The following is a 17,359-nucleotide window of genomic DNA, read 5'->3' as shown; positions in this document are numbered from 1 at the left end:
ACCCCTGTTGGATACCTGTGGAACCTGACCACCATCGCTCGCGGGGGGTCTTCCTGCCGCGGCTTCCCTGCCAGCGCTCTATATGCCCGATCCACCTCCAATGGTCGGGGGAAAGTCCTATCTCCCAGCAGCTTCTGGAACATATTCGCCACAAACTCCCCGGCATCAGCCCCCTCCGGGAGGTCAACAATCCTTGGGTTCTGCCTACAGGACCTGTTCTCCAAAACCTGTACCTGTTCCAGCAGCCATTTTTGCCGGTCCCTCAGCATCCCCACCTCCATCTCCACCGCCGTCTGGTGTTCCTCTGTTCAGCTAGCTCTTTCTCCAGTTTTTGGATCGCCCGGTCCTGGGCATCTAGCCTCCACTCCATCCTCTCTACCGTTTCCTTAATCGGGTCCAGACCTTCCCGTTTCTGTCTGGCGAAGCCTTCCCGGATGACCTGCATCAGCTCCTCCGTTGATGGTTGGGCCGAAGCCCCAGGGGGCTGGATACCGGCCATCTTGTCCGCTGCTGCAGCCAACACCCAGCTCAAGCCTGTCTTTTTGTTTCTTCCCTTTCGATCTCTTTGGGCTCTCTGTTCCATAAACCAATATATACCACAGACACTTGTTCACTGCTTCTTCAGGTCCAGCGCTTAAAAGCGCAAAAAAAGTCGGGGGGAAAGGTCTGAATGTCTAGCCAGAGCGGGAGCCACCAAATGTGTGACCTACTCCTCATAGTCGCCACCAGAAGTCCATTTGGCAAATATTTCTAATCATTAAGCCAAGATCTCTTGCGAGTGATGAATCCACAACTGCCTCTTTCAACATAAATTGCATCTCCAACTATCTGGCCCTCTTGTTATCTTTATGCTGCCCACCCTTCATTTTAGCTTGCTTACTCAAAATTCTGAACAAGCAACTTACAAATAACCTACAGTCTACTTTGACTGGCATCACGTAACACACCAGCCTCAATCTTCCATTCCACTCTTCCAAATTTTCTTTTTTAATAGATTTACTGCAACTATTGCTTCCAATGTATCCAGCTTAGTGTGAATTATAACTGTAATAAAGCTGTTTCACATTTCTGAAATGACCCAGTTGCACCCTTGCTTAATTATTCCCATTGTATGAAATAGCATTATTCCTATGAAATGCTGATAAAACATGAATAATTTGTAAATCATCATCCACATTTTTATGCAGTAACTCTTCTATAGGGATGATCATTTATAAGCATTCTCATGTTTTGTCAAATTTGAATTGACATGATTGTTGTTTGTGACAAAGCTGTCATACACTTAGGACATCCAGGGGATTTTCGCAGTGGCTTCATTGCAATGTTAATGTAAGCCTACTTGTGACAACAATAATAAAGACTATTATTATCTCTCATTTTAAGTCCCTACAATTGTGAAATGATTTAGTTTAGTTCGAAACAATGGGAAATACTTTAACTCATTCAAAATCCACACATTTGTAGAGTTAAAATCAAGTCCAATAATTCCCAAATTTGAAAAATAACCATTGCATTTCAAAACAAAAATAACTACGCACACACATACTTGGAAAATTTTCCCTCCCAACGGCACGCTTGGGAAGCAACATTTATGTGCATACTGTAAAACAGTTTCACATTGCGCACTAGTGAATTGCACCTTCGGAAATTAATCTTATGACTACTAACTTGTTGATTACATTCTTGTAAAGTATCACAGTTAGTTACACACTTTAAAAAGTAGCAAATCATTGCATGCTTGTAAAACACCCATTTGTGAAATTATCACCTCAACTGCACACTTGTGCAACACCTGCTTGCACACTTTTAAAGTAATTAAGTTCATGCTCATTTGCGACACAGTATTTTGTTGCACTTCTGCGAATGCTGTTCCTCTACTGGGCATTTGTGAAATTTACTTTTTTGCACACTTGTGCAATAATGCCTCTGCATTGCACACTTGTGATCGGATGATGTGAATACTCTGGTGAGCCATCTGTGCTTCCTCAAACATTTGTGTTCATTATTGCAATACAACTTCTCAGTCTAACAAATTGTTTTGCGCAGCAGGCAGCCCAGTTCTTTTTTTTTTTACAGCTGGTTTCCATTTCCAAACACATTGTTGAGACTTTCGTATTGTGTCCTACTAACATGCAAAGAGAAAAAAAGAAACAATTTTCTTAACCAGGAAGTTGCATGTTGGGATGGCAAGGAGTCTGTCTTTATTAAGGTTTAAGCAACGCTGCAAAATGCTGGTTCAACCACAAGGAAATCCCACAACCACAAAAACTTGTTCCCTTTGAAGCTCTGATGAAGTGCAAAAGTTGCTGTTTGGCCGGATTGAAGGGTAAAATAAATCACGCTGTCACAGGGCACGCGGCACAGATGTCGGGTATAAAGCCTCCCCGGTGAATGGCAAACACATTCCCTTGTGGATACAAGCAAACAGGAACGCTATAATTCAGAGATAATAAACTTTTCGAGCACTTCATAGAATCATAGAACTTACAGTGCAGAAAGAGCCCATTCAGTCCATCGAGTCTGCACTGGCCCTTGGAAAGAGCACCCTACCTAAGCCCACACCTCCACCCTATCCCCATAACCCACCTAACCTTTTTTGGGCTCTATGGCTATGCTAAATTGCCCTATCTGCACATCTTTGGACTTGTGAGAGGAAACCGGAGCATCCGGAGGAAACCCACGCAGACACGGGGAGAACGTGCAGACTCCGCACAGACAGTGACCCAAGCCCGCAATCCAATCTGGGACCCTGGAGCTGTGAAGCAACTGTGCTATCCACCGTGCTGCCCACTTATGGGAGGTAATGTTGGTAACATTTCACTTCCCCCCCCCCCCCCTCAGAAATTGACACCGACCTGTTCTTCCATATGTTTAAGTATGAATAGTTATCATCTGCTGGTCAAACGAGTAAATTTCGAAGGAACTGCGCTGATCCCGGAAGTTAACATCTGAGCTGCTCGGTGATCTTCGGATCGTACTCCCGGCCAGCCATTGTTTTGCACGTGCTTTTGAATTCCCCGCACACCCGTCGTCTGTTCGCGCTGTTCCTCCATTTTTTATTGAGGGTTTGAATGCTGAGCACCTGCCGCCCGCTCGTGCTTTCTGATCTTCCAATCACACCGTTGCATTTTCCCGCTCTCTCGCGCTCGCGTGCTTTTTTCCGTTGGGTTTGAATGCGGAGCACCTGCCGCCCGCTCGTGCTCTCTGAACCTCTAATCACAGCTTCGCATGTTTTCTCGCTCTCTTGTACTTGGGCTTGGAGTATTCAGTCTGTGCCTCTTCTTCAAGTCACCTTCGCATATTCTGTTGTTGGGCACCGAAACCCATTTTAAACGAGGTGTATCCGTGAAGGAACAGTGGAGCGGATACATGGAAAAGCGGGCGGCCCGCTTTGCCCTGGCCAAGAAAAACAAAATGGGTGAAAAGCAAAAGTTCAGAAAAAGATCACAAAGGCAGGTTGAATCAAGTCAGCTGGTAGCCTGGCCTCCTCTCCGAGACCTAATCCTGAGACTTGCACTCTGACTATAAAATGGGCATCAAGAGTGCCTCAGTGAGGAAAATGATGTTGTCGGCGAATCCTGTTCCAGTGAAGGTGGGAGATGGGTAATGGTGTAATTAGATGGTGACCAGTGGGACTTGGCGACAAGTTACTTATCAGAAGCCATTTCCAGGCACACAAATGATTGAATATAACCCTCAGAACACCTGGACCTGCCTGGCCTTATGCCAAAACCTCAACACCCAATGTCCCCACAGTCTTTTTTGTGAGAACTGTGGAGATGTGAAGGAACAGAAAAAATTGGGAATAGAACAAAGAAAAGTACAACACAAGAACAGGCTCTTCGGCCCTCCAAGTCTGCACCAACCATGCTGCCCATGTAACCTAAAACCTACACTTTCAGGGTTGCTATCCCTCTATTCCCATCCTATTTGTGTATTTGCCGAGGAGCCCCTTAAACGTCACTATTGTACCTGCTTCCACCGTCCGTCATAGAGTTCCAGAAAGAAGATTCCAGCAATGAACAATTCAAGAGGCTATTTTGAGACTGCCCTGCATGAGGTACACAGAAATGAAAATCAAGTGTCTGATGACAGTGCTGTTGTTAGTGGTTTCTAATGCTAACTGTAAACGTTGAACCCAGTGTTTAACACTCTAGCCTAGAAGCTGTTATCTCTTCATGTTCAGTTGTCCCAATCACTAACCTTAATCCCTAAATCCTGATCTCTAAAACCCTAACCTCAGTTCCTAGTCACGACATCAAGTCCTAACTGCTAATCCTAATGCGAACCACAAACCCCGAGTCCAGTTCTAACCACCAACCTAAATCATGCCCTGATTCAGCCTTGTGATGTGTCACCAGTTACTGTGACACCAATGATGGAACAGTTCTCTCACATTGTCAATAGTCTCTTCAAACAGGAAAAAAAAAGTTTGTCCAAATTACCTTGAAAAAACGGAACAGGTTACTTTATTTGAACAGTAAAGTTTACATAATAAGGCACATAGATTACTTCTTCATGCAGTTTTCCTCCCCACTATGGAGGACCAAGGTAATACTTACCAGGTGCGTGCAACAGAGAATACTGTGTGTTTGTGCTTTATGACTAATACTCAATAAGGAAGCAAGTTGTGATGGTATAATAAATTAGGTTTCCAGGAACATGAACAAGACAGGTGCATTCCAAACCAGAATGGTAGATGGCTCAGTCTTAGCCCATTTTGACTCAAACTAAGGCTGCTTTATTTGGAGAGCTAGTGATAATATGAAATCTTAACCAATCAGCAGATGCTTCCAAACATTGACCCTGAATTTCCTTAGAGAAAAAATATTTGGGGTGGGGGGGGGGGAATCTTCTCCCAATAAACGACCATAATTGGCTTTGGTCCGCGCTGGAGTGTTGCTTCAGGTGCATTAGAATGCTTAAGTTGGAGTTTGGCAAGTGAGTCGTAAGGGTTGAATTAATTTAAGGGTTAATTTCTATCGAAAGTCTTTTTTTTCTTTTATTTAGCAATTAACTAAAATTTATTCTTTGGGTTGGGAGACGTTGAGTTTGTTTAGCTTTGAAATAGGGGTATACTTACTCTGCTTGGAGCTGCAACTAGTTAATTCGATAACTGGCTTAAACTGATTTTCAGAATCTTGAATCAGGGAGGATAAAAACAGGGGCTGGATTCTCTGTTTCAGGGACTATGTCCCCATGCTGTCGTGAAAACTGTGGTCTTTTATGCCTGAACAATTGGCGTCAAAAGGCCACAGATTGACTGCCTTGCAGGGGGCTAGCAGACAGCTGTCATGGCGCTTGCAGCCCCCCGTACCTCCGGGTCAGAGGCCGCGCAGGCACCCGTCGATGGCCTCCAGTGGCCGCATCGTGCTCCATTGCGAACTCAGATCGCGGACCTGGACCATGGAAATAGTGCCCCTGATTGGCCGCATGCCTGTCCCTGACCGCCCACTCAAAAATATCCTAGTGCTGAATGAGGCCCACCTGCCATCCGATCGGCCCGCCTCCGACTGTGGCAGCCGTGGACTGAGTCCGCAGCCGCCTCGCGAGTATCCCGAATGGCAGGACCAGATTAGATCCACACCATCAGGAATTCGACTGTTGGGGGCAGAGAATAAATTTTGCAGTCCAGATGTAATCATCAGTCGAACACCAGATAACTTAAAAGAACCGTTTATTTACCCCGGGGCTGTAGCACAGCTGTGGCTCAGAGTTACAGCAAGTGAAAAAGCAAACTTCTCTCAATTACAGTTGACTATATATTCTTACAAAACCCATCAAGCTTTCAATCATTAGAGATTAAATTAGCTCATTACGCCCCTCCTTTAAGTAATTATTTTCTTCCCATGATTAGTAGTACAGTTAGTTTCATAGCATAGTAATTCTTTATCAAAAAGTCCTAAGGAGTGAATCTTCCCCCGGCTGTGTTTCGTTCCCACCACAGATTCTCACAGACAGTTAAGGTCGTGATAACGCCTTCTCACAGGAACAATTCATTTCACAAAGCTGGTATACAAACCTGACATTCCATTACCCATCAAGCTCTGATTTAACTTGAGCAAACTCTCATTCCATTTCCCATCATGCTCTGATTCTAACTTGAGCCAAACTCTCACACGCCATCAGGAATTCGACTGTTGGGGGCAGAGAACAGCGGGGTGGCCCTCTGGCAATGGCCTCTGGTAGTGGATCCTCTGTGCGACGTACTCCCCAAGTACACTGCTTTTCGGGAGGCGGACAAACGCTGTACCGGTCCCGATTTCATGCACGGAACTGGATTCTCCACCCCGTTGCTGAATGCGATTTCAGTGTCGGGGGTGGGGCGGAGAATCCAGCCCCAGGTCTTCTTCAGTGCTGCTTGTCTATGCAAGAGTGTTGCTTTGCATGTATTAGAGAGCACTTCAGTTGCAGTTTGGTGATTGAGGGAGTTCAGAAAAGAGAGAAAGGAGGTGATTCTTTCATGCGCTACCTTTTCTCAGCATGCAGTTGCTGGCTCTTACAGGGGAAGCCTATAAGCAGAGGGAGTTCAGAGAGCTAGAGATCTGGAAATTTACAGATAAAATTGAAAAGTGATGTTACAGGAGTCCCATAAGTTGATTGGTTAAGTATGGACCTTCCCAAATTCAGCACAGAGAAGATCATTGGTGAGTGTCGTGAGTTATGAGATTATATCATACTCTAGTTAATACTTTAGAAAGTTTTAAGATATTTCAGTGCAGTTCGGCCACGTGGAATGTTCATCTTGCAGGATGTGGGAAGTTGTGCATTCACAAAATTCCCTAAATGGCTATATTTGCAGGAAGTGTCACCAGGTGCAAAAACCTGAGCTCCAGGTTTTAAAACTTGGGCAGTAGTTGGAGTCATGGTGGAGCAACCATAAGGCTGAGGATTATGTGGCGAGCACATTTGGAGAGGTGGTCACAACACACAGGCAGAGTGGAAATGGTTGATTGCCAGAGTATCTAAGAGAAACAGGCAGGTAATGCAGGAATCCCTTGATTTTTTTCTCACTCTAACTTTTCCCATTCCAGGTACCAATAAGTGAGATGGTTCAGCAGAGGACTTTAGCAAGAGTCATATTTATGGCTTCATGAGTGCCACAACTACACAAGAGGAGGGAAGGAAGAGTGTGAGTGCAATAATGGCAGGGGATTCCATAATTAGGGGAACAGGCAGGTGCGTGACTTCAGGTTGATATGCCGGGGGGGGGGGGGGGGGGGGGGGGGGCACGGTAGCACTGTTGCTTCACAGCTCCAGGGTCCCAGGTTCGATTTCAACTTGGGTTACTGTGCGGAGTCTTCACGTTCTCCCCATGTCTACGTGGGTTTCCTGCGGGTGCTCCAGTGTCCTCCCACAAGTCCCGAAACACGTGGTGTTAGGCCATTTGGACATTATGAATTCTTCCTCTGTGTACCTGAACAGGCGTCGGAATGTGGCGACTAGGGGCTTTTCACAGTAACTTCATTGCAGTGTAAGCCTAATTGCAACAATAAAGATTATTATTTATTATGTTGCCTCCCTGGTTCCAGAGTGAAGGATGTCACAGAGCAGCTGCAGGATATTCTTTTGCCGGAGAGTCAACAGCCAGAAGTCCTGGTCTACATTGGAACTAATGACATAGGGAGGGAAAGGGATGAAGTTCAAAAAGCAGATTTTAGGGAGTCAGTAAGGGAATTAAAAAAGCAGGACATCAATCAGTAATCTCAGGATTACTCCACTGCCACATGTTAGTGAGCATAAGAATGAGAAGATTGAACAGTTCAACACATGGCTGGGGGAATGGAGAAGGAGGGAGAGCTTTATATTTCTGAGGCATTGGGACCGGTTTTGGGGCAGGTGGGACCTGTAAAAGAAGGATGGGTTACACCTTAACAAGACTGTCCTTGTGGGGGCATTTGCTGGTGCTGTTGGGAGGGTTTAAACCAGACTTTCGGGATGGGAAGGGAACCTAAGGGGAAATTCAGAATGAAGACAAACTGGCGGTGTTAATTAGAGAAGTTTTAACTATTAAGGAGGATATATCAGAGAGTAGTATCAAGGTAAATATAATACTTGGAGGGTGCCATAGAATTAGAGTAGGCAATAGTAAGTTGCTAGATTGGGTCAGAGTGAGAGGGATAGAAAAAAAAACATAAATAAGGGTTAATGTGCATGTATGTGAATGCACAGAGTGTGGTTAATAAGATTGGTGAACTAAAGTCACAGGTTCACAAATTGAATTGTGATATTATTACTATAACAGAGACCTGGTTCAAATAAGGGTAAGTCTGAACATTAAACATTAAAGGTATTTAGGAGAGGCAGGAAAAGAAAAAAAGTAGGGGGTGTGACAGTATTAATTAAAGATTGCATTATGATTCTGGAGAAAGAAAATGTTCTGGGGAGTCAAGGATGGAATCTCTCTGGCTAGAAGTAAGGAATGAAAAAGATGCAATAACATTGATTGGTGTAACATCTCGACCTCCAACTAGTGGAAGGGATGTAGGGAAACAAATTTGCAAAGATATGAGCGAGAGGTGCACGAATTATAGAGTGAGTAGGTGGATTGGCCATGCTAAATTGCCTCTTAGTGTTCAAACATGTGCGGGTTAGGTGGGGTTATGGGGATAGGGCAGGGGAATGGGCCTAGGTAGGGTGTTCTTTTCGAGGGTTGGTGTGGACTCAGTGGGCTGAATGGCTTCCTTTTCTAGGGATTCTATGATTATCATGGGGTACTTCAATTATCCAAACAGTGAATACCTGGAATGTGTTCAAGGTAATCTCCTGCAGCAGTATGTTTCCCTTCCAACGGGAGGGCAGGCACAGTTGGACCTGATTCTGGATAATGAGTTGGCCCAAGTGAATCAAGTATCAATGGGAGGGGGCAGCACGGTAGCACAGTGGTTAGCATTGCTGCCTACGGCGCTGAGGACCCGGGTTCGAATCCCGGACCTGAGTCACTGTCTGTGAGGAGTTTGCACATTCTCCCCGTGTCTGCGTGGGTTTCACCCCCACAACCCAAAGATGTGCAGGATAGGTGGATCGGCCATGCTAAATTGCCCCTTAATTGGAAAAAATAATTGGGTACTCTAAATTTAAAAAAAAAAGTATCAGTGGGAGATCATTTAGGGGACAGTGACTATTGTATAATATGGTTTAGGTTAGCCATGGAAAAGGGACAAGAAACAATCCAGAGCAGGATAATTATTTGGGGCTAGCAAACTTCGATGGGATGAGAATGCACCTGAGTTGAGTGGATTGGAATCAATTTTTTTTATTTGTTCATGTGACATGGGCATTTATGCCAGCATTTGTTGCCTGTCCCTAATTGCTCTTGATTGGGCAGTTAAGAGTCATCCACATTGCTGTGGATCTGGAGTCGCATGTAGGCCAGTCCAGATAAGGGTTGCAGATTTCCTTCCCTGAAGGACATTAGTGAACCAATTTTTACAATTGACAATGGTTTCATGGTTATCGTTAGACTTTTAGTTCCACATTTTTATTGAATTCAAATTTTGCCATCTGCAGTGGCGGGATTTGAACCTAGATCCCCAGAGCATTACTCTGTGCCTCTGGATTACTAGTCCAGTGACAATACAACTATGGCACTACCTCCCCATGTTGACAGAAAACATATATTTTTTAAATCTTTTTATTCTCCACATTTTCAATATTTTCATAGAACATAGAACACTACAGCGCAGTACGGGCCCTTCGGCCCTCGATGTTTCGCCGACCTGTGAAACCATCTGAAGCCTATCTGACCTACACTATTCCATTTTCATCCATATGTCTATCCAGTGACCACTTAAATGCCCTTAAAGTTGGCGAGTCTACTACTGTTGCAGGCAGGGCGTTCCACACCCCTACTACTCTCTGAGTAAAGAAACTGCCTCTGACATCTGTCCTATATCTATCATCCCTCAATTTAAAGCTATGTCCCCTCGTGTTGGTCATCACCATCCGAGGAAAAAGACTCACTGTCCACCCTATCTAACCCTCTGACTATCTTATATGTCTCTATTAAGTCACCTCTCAGCCTTCTCCTCTCTAACGAAAACAACCTCAAGTCCCTGAGCCTTTCCTCGTAAGAACTTCCCTCCATACCAGGCAACATCCCCTAGGGCAGCACGGTAGCATGGTGGTTAGCATAAATGCTTCACAGCTCCAGGGTCCCAGGTTCGATTCCCGGCTGGGTCACTGTCTGTGCGGAGTCTGCACGTCCTCCCCGTGTGTGCGTGGCTCCGAAACTCAATCCCCCTGCTGATAAAGGCTAGCACACCATATGCCTTCTTAACAGCCCTATTAACCTGGGTGGCAACTTTCAGGGATTTATGTACCTGGATGCCGAGATCTCTGTTCATCTACACTTCCAAAGTGAACCACCTCACACTTTTCCGCATTAAACTCCATCTGCCACCTCTCAGCCCAGCTCTGCAGCTTATCTATGTCCCTCTGTATCCTATAACATCCTTCAGCACTATCCACAACTCCACCGACCTTCGTGTCATCTGCAAATTTACTAACCCATCCTTCTACACCCTCTTCCAGGTCATTTATAAAAATAACAAACAGCAGTGGCCCCAAAACAGATCCTTGCGGTACACCACTAGTAACTGAACTCCAGGATGAACATTTGCCATCAACCACCACCCTCTGTCTTCTTTCAGCTAGCCAATTACTGATCCAAACCGCTAAATCACCTTCAATCCCATACTTCCTTATTTTCTGCAATAGCCTACTGTGGGGAACCTTATCAAACACCTTACTGAAATCCATATACACCACATCAACCGCTTTACCCTGATCCGCCTGTTTGGTCACCTTCTCAAAAAGCTCAATAAGGTTTGTGAGGCATGACCTACCCTTCACAAAACCGTGTTGACTATCGCTAATCAACTTGTTATTTTCAAGATGATTATAAACCCTATCTCTTATAACCTTTTCCAACATTTTACCCACAACCGAAGTAAGGCTCACAGGTCTATAATTACCAGGGTTGTCTCTACTCCCCTTCTTGAACAAGGGGACAACATTTGCTATCCTCCAGTCTTCCGGCACTATTCCTGTCGACAAAGACGACATAAAGATCAAGGACAAAGGCTCTGCAATCTCCTCCCTGGCTTCCCAGAGAATCCTAGGATAAATCCCATCTGGCCCAGGGGACTTATCTATTTTGACATTTTCCAAAATTGCTAACACCTCTTCCTTTTGAACCTCAATTCCATCTAGCCTGGTCGACTGAACCGGAGTGTTCTCCTCGACAACATTGTCTTTCTCCAGTGTAAACACTGACGAAAAATATCCATTTAACGCTTCCCCTATCTGCTCTGATTCCACACACAACTTTTTATCAAATAAACACAGAAAAACTCACAATAACAATCCCCCAAAACAACAACCCCCTCAATATACAATCCAGGACATCCATTTGTGCATTCCAGGTAAAAGTTAACAATAAAACAGTAAACTCAACCCTCCCTCCCTTCATGTTCAATGGCAACCAGTTCCTGAAAGTGCATTATAAACAGTCCCCATGAATTGTAGAACCCCTCCTTCATCCCCCTCAGCTCTAATTTCACCTTCTCATTGGTCAAAATTCAGGGTCAAGCCGAGGCACATGGTGGAGAAGCTGAGCTCGCCTCCAACAGGACCTACCTCCGGGAAATCAGGGAGGTGAAGGCTAAAACATCTGCAACCCACACCCGCCTCAGCTCGGGCTGGTCCAACACCCCGAAAATGGCTTCCAAGGGACCCAGTTCCAAGTCCACATGTAATACCCCTGAGATGATGTTAATTACCACTCTCCAATACCTCGCCAGCTTCAGACAGGAGCAAAACGTATGTACGTAGTTTGCGGGGCCCCTCCCACACCATTCACAGACATCTTCCACTCTTTCATCCTTGCCCTCGTGAGACCTTCAGCTGCATCAGCCTCAACCTCATGCATGAGGTTGAGGCGTTCACTCTTCATAGTACCTCACACCACAAACTTTCTCCATTACGTCCCCGACTCTTCTTCCCACTGGACCTGAATCCCTTCCATGCCCTCCTCCAAAAACGTACCATAAATCGCTGACACCATCCCCTTCTCCAATCCCCCTGCCATCAATACCTCTTCCCCCAATGAGGGGGCCGGCACTTGAACCTCCTCCCTTGCAAAGTCTCAGAGCTGCAGGTACCAAAACCCTTCCCCTTGCCCAGACCACACTTCTCCCCCAACTCTTCCAACTTCGCAAAATGTCACCCTAGAAGGGGGTCTATTAATACCCTGATCCCCTTCTCCTCCCATCTCCGAAATCTTCCATCCAGCCTCTCCGGCTCGAACCTATGATTTCCCCCTGATCGGCACCTCCCTGACCCATGCCCCAACTTAAAGTGCTCCCTCAACTGCCTCCAAATCTTCAGTGTTGCCACCACCACTGGACTCGCAGAATACTTGGCCAGGACCACTGGAAGTGACGCAGTTATCAGCGCCTCCAACCCCAACCCAGTACACAGACATTCCTCCATCCTAACCCACCAGGACTCTTTCCCCCCCCCCCCCTAACTCACCTTCTGCATTTGCCGCCCGATAATAGTACAGTAAATTCCGGTGGCCCGGCCCCCAGCCTGCCATCCTCTCTGCAGGACTACCTTCCTCACCCTGGCTACACCCCCCCCCCCCCCCCCCCCCCCCCCCCCCCCGCGCCCGCCCAGATAAAGAAGGTCATCAATTTGTCCACTTCCTTGAAGAATGCCTCGGGAAAAAGGTCGGCAGACACTGAAAGAAAAACAAAAATCGTGGTAGCGCATTCATTTTAATCGCCTGTGTAATGGTATGTATATAGTCAGTATAGTGAAAGGTTAATAATTGCATCTATGTGTAAATCAAACACTAGAGGGTGTTATCAATTCACTATACATAAGACAGCCTCTCTAGGAATTCTGGGACAAGCTGAAGAGAACATGGAGAGAGCAGAAAGTTGAATAGAGATAAATAGCACAAAGTCAAGTCATAGTGTAGTTTAGTAGATAGATAGAATATTGAATGATGTAGTACAGATTCAATATCATTTGTTTATTATCTATAACTCAGTAGAGTGTGCGAACTTCACTTAATTAGTAGTGTAATAACAAATTAGTTTTGATTCAATCTTTTGAATGATATATTCTCTGTCAACACTACATCGGGCTATCCTGGAGGAAAAGGCAAAGAACACAACACATTACCAGTCGTGGTAATATAACATGGTACCAGATCACTGCTGAAGTCATTTAGATAGATTAGCTGGAATCTAGCTAACAGAAACTAGCACGCAATTCAGACTTCGAAGAACAGACTGCTTACAGTCTTGTTATTGCGAAACACCGAAGAATCCGGAACTCATGGAGAAAGTTAAATCTCTATGACAGTTCAGGATATCTGGTAAACTAGATGTTAACTGGTAAGTTTTCAAACAACAGTTTCAGCTATATTTGTCTGCATCTGATTTAAACAATGCTTGTGATAATCGGAAACTAGCATTATTCCTAATGGTGGCTGGTCCACAAGCCATAGAACTGAATAACTCATTTCAATTTGCAACAGATGAAGATAAAACTAAATATGATGTTGTCATACAAAAATTTGATCTGCACTGCAAGACACAAATTAATGAAACATATGAAAGATTTGTCTTTAAGAAAAGGATGCAATAAAATGAAGAACCTATTAATTGCTTCATAACAGATTTAAAACTCAAAGCTCAAACATGAAATTTCTCCATTTTATCTGACTCTATAATTAGATGGGCCGAATGGCCTCCTTCTGCACTGTATGTTCTATGTAATCTGTTCGATGTAAGAGCAAGACAGGCAGTATATTGGCCAGGCATCAATAAGTACATCATAAACCTAATTCTTGAGTGTGAAACATGTCAAAGAAACCAACCTACTCAAAGCAAAGAAAAACCTCTACCGCACGAGTTGGAAAAGACTCCATGGTCAAAAATGGGAATCAACTTGTTTCATTTCTATGGTCATGATTACGAGTCAATCATAGACTACTTTTCAAATTATCCTGCAGTTATAAAGTTGACTGCTAAATCCGTGATCAAGGCTATAAAATAAATTTTTGCTAGACATGGGATACTGTGCAAAGTAATGACAGATAATGGACCAGACTCGCTGGCAAGGGGCACACTGCCACCTATGCTAGCACAAGCCTCAATCTCGTGAATACCTAAGAAAGACAAAGACCCTACTGAATGCGGTTCATACAGACCCATCTCGCTACTAAACGTTGAAGCCATAATGTTTGCCAAGATCCTAGCCAAAAGGCTAGAAGACTGCATACCAGAGGTGGTCGCAGAGGATCAAACGGGCTTTGTCAAAGGTAGACAGCGAACATCGAACATCAGGCGCCTGCTGAACGTGATCATGACCCCATCCGGGTCATGAGGTGATCGCCTCCCTGGACGGAGAAAAGGCCTTGACAGAGTCGAGTGGAAGTACCTTATAGCGGTGCTGGAGTGGTTTGGGTTCGGAAAATGATTCACCTCATGGGTGAAACTTCTGTATAATGCTCCTATGGCAAGCGTACGGACAAACAACACCAGCTCCCAGTACTTCCATCTGCACAGTGGCACCAGGCAGGGATGCCCGGTGCTACCACTGCTGTTCGCCCTAGCGATCGAACAATTAGCGATCGCTCTCATCAGAACAGCAAAAAACTGGAAGAGGATCCAAAGAGGAGACAGAAAGCGTAGAGTCTCGCTCTAAGCGGATGACCTACTACTCTACATCTCGGACCCACAAAGCAGCATGGAAGGAATCATCACGCTCCTGAAAGACTTTGGTACCTTCTCGGGCTACAAACTCAACATGAGTAGAAGTGAGATTTCTGAACCTGCAAGGAGGAGGGGCAGCACTGGTGGGACTGCCGTTTAAACAAACCCGACACAAATTCCGCTACCTAGGGATCTAAATCGCTCACGACTGGACAGGGATCCAAAACTGGAACCTGACCTGCCTGATGGAGGAAGCAAAAAAGGACCTGCAGAGGTGGGACACACTCCCACTCTCCCGGTGGGGAGAGTACAGACGATCAAAATGATGGTACTGCACAGATATCTCTTCCTTCGAAGATCTATCCTGACCTATATCCCCAAGGCGTTTTTCAATTCACTGGACAAATTAATCATGCCATTTGTATGGCGGGGGAGAGAATGCTAGAATCACAAAGATGGTCCTGCAGAAAAAAAAAATCCAGGGAAGGGCTAGCCCTCATAAACCTACAATTCTACCACTGGGCAGTGACAGCGGAAAGAGTGATGGGATGGACAAAGGAGCCAGAAGCCGAGTGGGTGCGCATGGAGGAGGCCTCCTGCAAGGGGCCCTCTCTCCAGGCCCTCGCCACGGCGGCACTCCCATCCCCGCCCAAGAAACACTCCAGCAGTTCAGTGGTGATATCCAACCTCCAGACGTGAAACCAACTACAGCAGCAATTTGGACTGGCCGAAATGTCCGACAAAGCCCCCATCTGCAAGAACCACAAGTTCACACCAGCACTCACCGACTCTACCTTCAAAAGGTGGAAACAGACAGGGAGACATGGACAGTCAGGGACCTATACACTGACGGTAGGATCACAACACTGGAAGAACTGACAGATTCCAACTAGGTAAAGGCAACAAACTCAGATACCTGCAGCTTACAAACTTCCTACGGAAGGAGACAAGGAAATACCCGCGACCACCACGACAGACATTATTAGAAAAGCTACTGGACACAGACATCCGAGGCAGAGGGAACTGTAGTGACATGTACGAATGACTGCTAGAGAGGGCCGACACCGAACTGGACACGACAAGGAGGAAATGGAAAGAAGACTTGTGGTTCGAAATAGGGTGGGGATTCTGGAGGGATGCATGGCACAGGGTTAACTCTACCTCCAGATGCGCGCGGCTCAATCTAAAACAGCTGAAAGTAGTACACAGACCCCACTTGACCAGAACCCGAATGAGCAGGTTCTTCCCAGAGGTGGAGGATAGATGTGAATGGTGCCAAGGGGGCCCAGCCAACCACGCCCACATGTTCTGGTGTTGCCCCAGACTTGCTGGGTCCTGGAAGGCCTTCTTCAAGGCAATGTCGAAAGTAGTGGGGATGAAGGTGGAGCCATGCCCAAAAGTGGCGGATCTCTTCATGGGGAGGAGGGCAGACGCCCTTGCCTTTGCCTCCCTGATCACCCGCCATAGAACCCTGCTCGGTTGCCGATCAGCACCACCTAAAGCTGCAGATTGGCTGTCTGACCTATCGGAATTTCTCCAAATGGAGAAAATCAAATTCACCATCCGTGGGTCGGAAGAGGGCTTCCACAAAACATGGGAGCCATTCACCCGACTGTTCCTAGACCTGTTTCTGACCAACACATAAATAAACAAATAGCCAGTAGCCAGGCAGAAATAGCCAGGACAAGACAGAATAAGGAAAGCAAGGTGAGGTTGCAAAACCCAGCAAAAAAGAATGGGGGGCCGCAGTGAAGAAGAAGGGGGTCAGGGAGAGGGGAGCTGGGGGTGGTGGGGGTGCGGGTAGGGAGGATGCTGAGCCAGACGGCGAAAGATTGGAAATAGAGAAACCGAAGAAGAAACCTTAGTGACCGTACAATAAATGAAAACGAACGGCAATACACATAATTTTGAAAATGCCAATGAAAAGATTTTTTTTAAATGACAGATAATGGACCATGTTTTGATAGTTATGAATGTACAGAATTTGCTAAAGCATATAATTTTGCTCACATAACTTCAAGTCCTCTTTATCCACAATCGAATAGAAAAGTTGAGAAAGGGGTTCACATCGTGAAGCAACTTTTAAATAAGTCTTTTGATTCTCATTCTGACATGAACCTAGATTTACTCAACTAAAGAGCAACTCCTCTTGCAACGGGTTTATCTCCTGCTCAACTATTGATGAACAGAGAATTAATAACAACTCTTCCAAGCATTTGACTTCCTGATCCAGATCATCAGCCAGTCATCAAAAAATTGCAACAACAAAGCATTCAGGAGAAATACTACAATCAACATGTGACAACACTGGAACCACTGAATCCAGGTGATCATGTAAGGATTCGTATTCCTGCTGGAGGATGGTCTGTTATTGCTAAGGTAATTCATCAAGCAGCACCACGTAATACAACATATTACCAGTCATGGTAATGTAACAGCCTGCACCCGACCCCCAAAGTCAGCTTTCACCCTCCGCACCAAACAAAATTATACCTATGGAGGCTCCCCCCAGTCCTGTGCCACCTACATATCCAAGTACTTGAAGTGGGTTGCTGCCCTGCAAAATGGTAGCCCCCCTCACACCCGCCACCCACTCCTGGCTGGGACAGCACAAAATACTCACTCTT

At 45.6% G+C, this 17,359-nt stretch overlaps 1 protein-coding gene across 1 annotated transcript in view; it reads left to right on the top strand.

Annotated features, from left to right (window-relative positions):
* Positions 1-3,217: 3,217 nt before the first annotated feature.
* Positions 3,218-17,359, top strand: part of prdm16 (PR domain containing 16) — a 1,033,598-nt gene continuing 1,019,456 nt past the window's right edge. The window contains exon 1 of the mRNA XM_038773645.1: positions 3,218-4,060. The gene's annotated coding sequence lies outside the window, so the exon portion shown is untranslated. The remainder of the gene's footprint in view (positions 4,061-17,359) is intronic.

Source organism: Scyliorhinus canicula, chromosome 16 (assembly GCF_902713615.1).
Source record: "Scyliorhinus canicula chromosome 16, sScyCan1.1, whole genome shotgun sequence".
NCBI lineage: Eukaryota > Metazoa > Chordata > Chondrichthyes > Carcharhiniformes > Scyliorhinidae > Scyliorhinus > Scyliorhinus canicula.
Note: the sequence above shows the minus strand (reverse complement) of the source record. Positions and strands in the feature narration are given on the sequence as shown.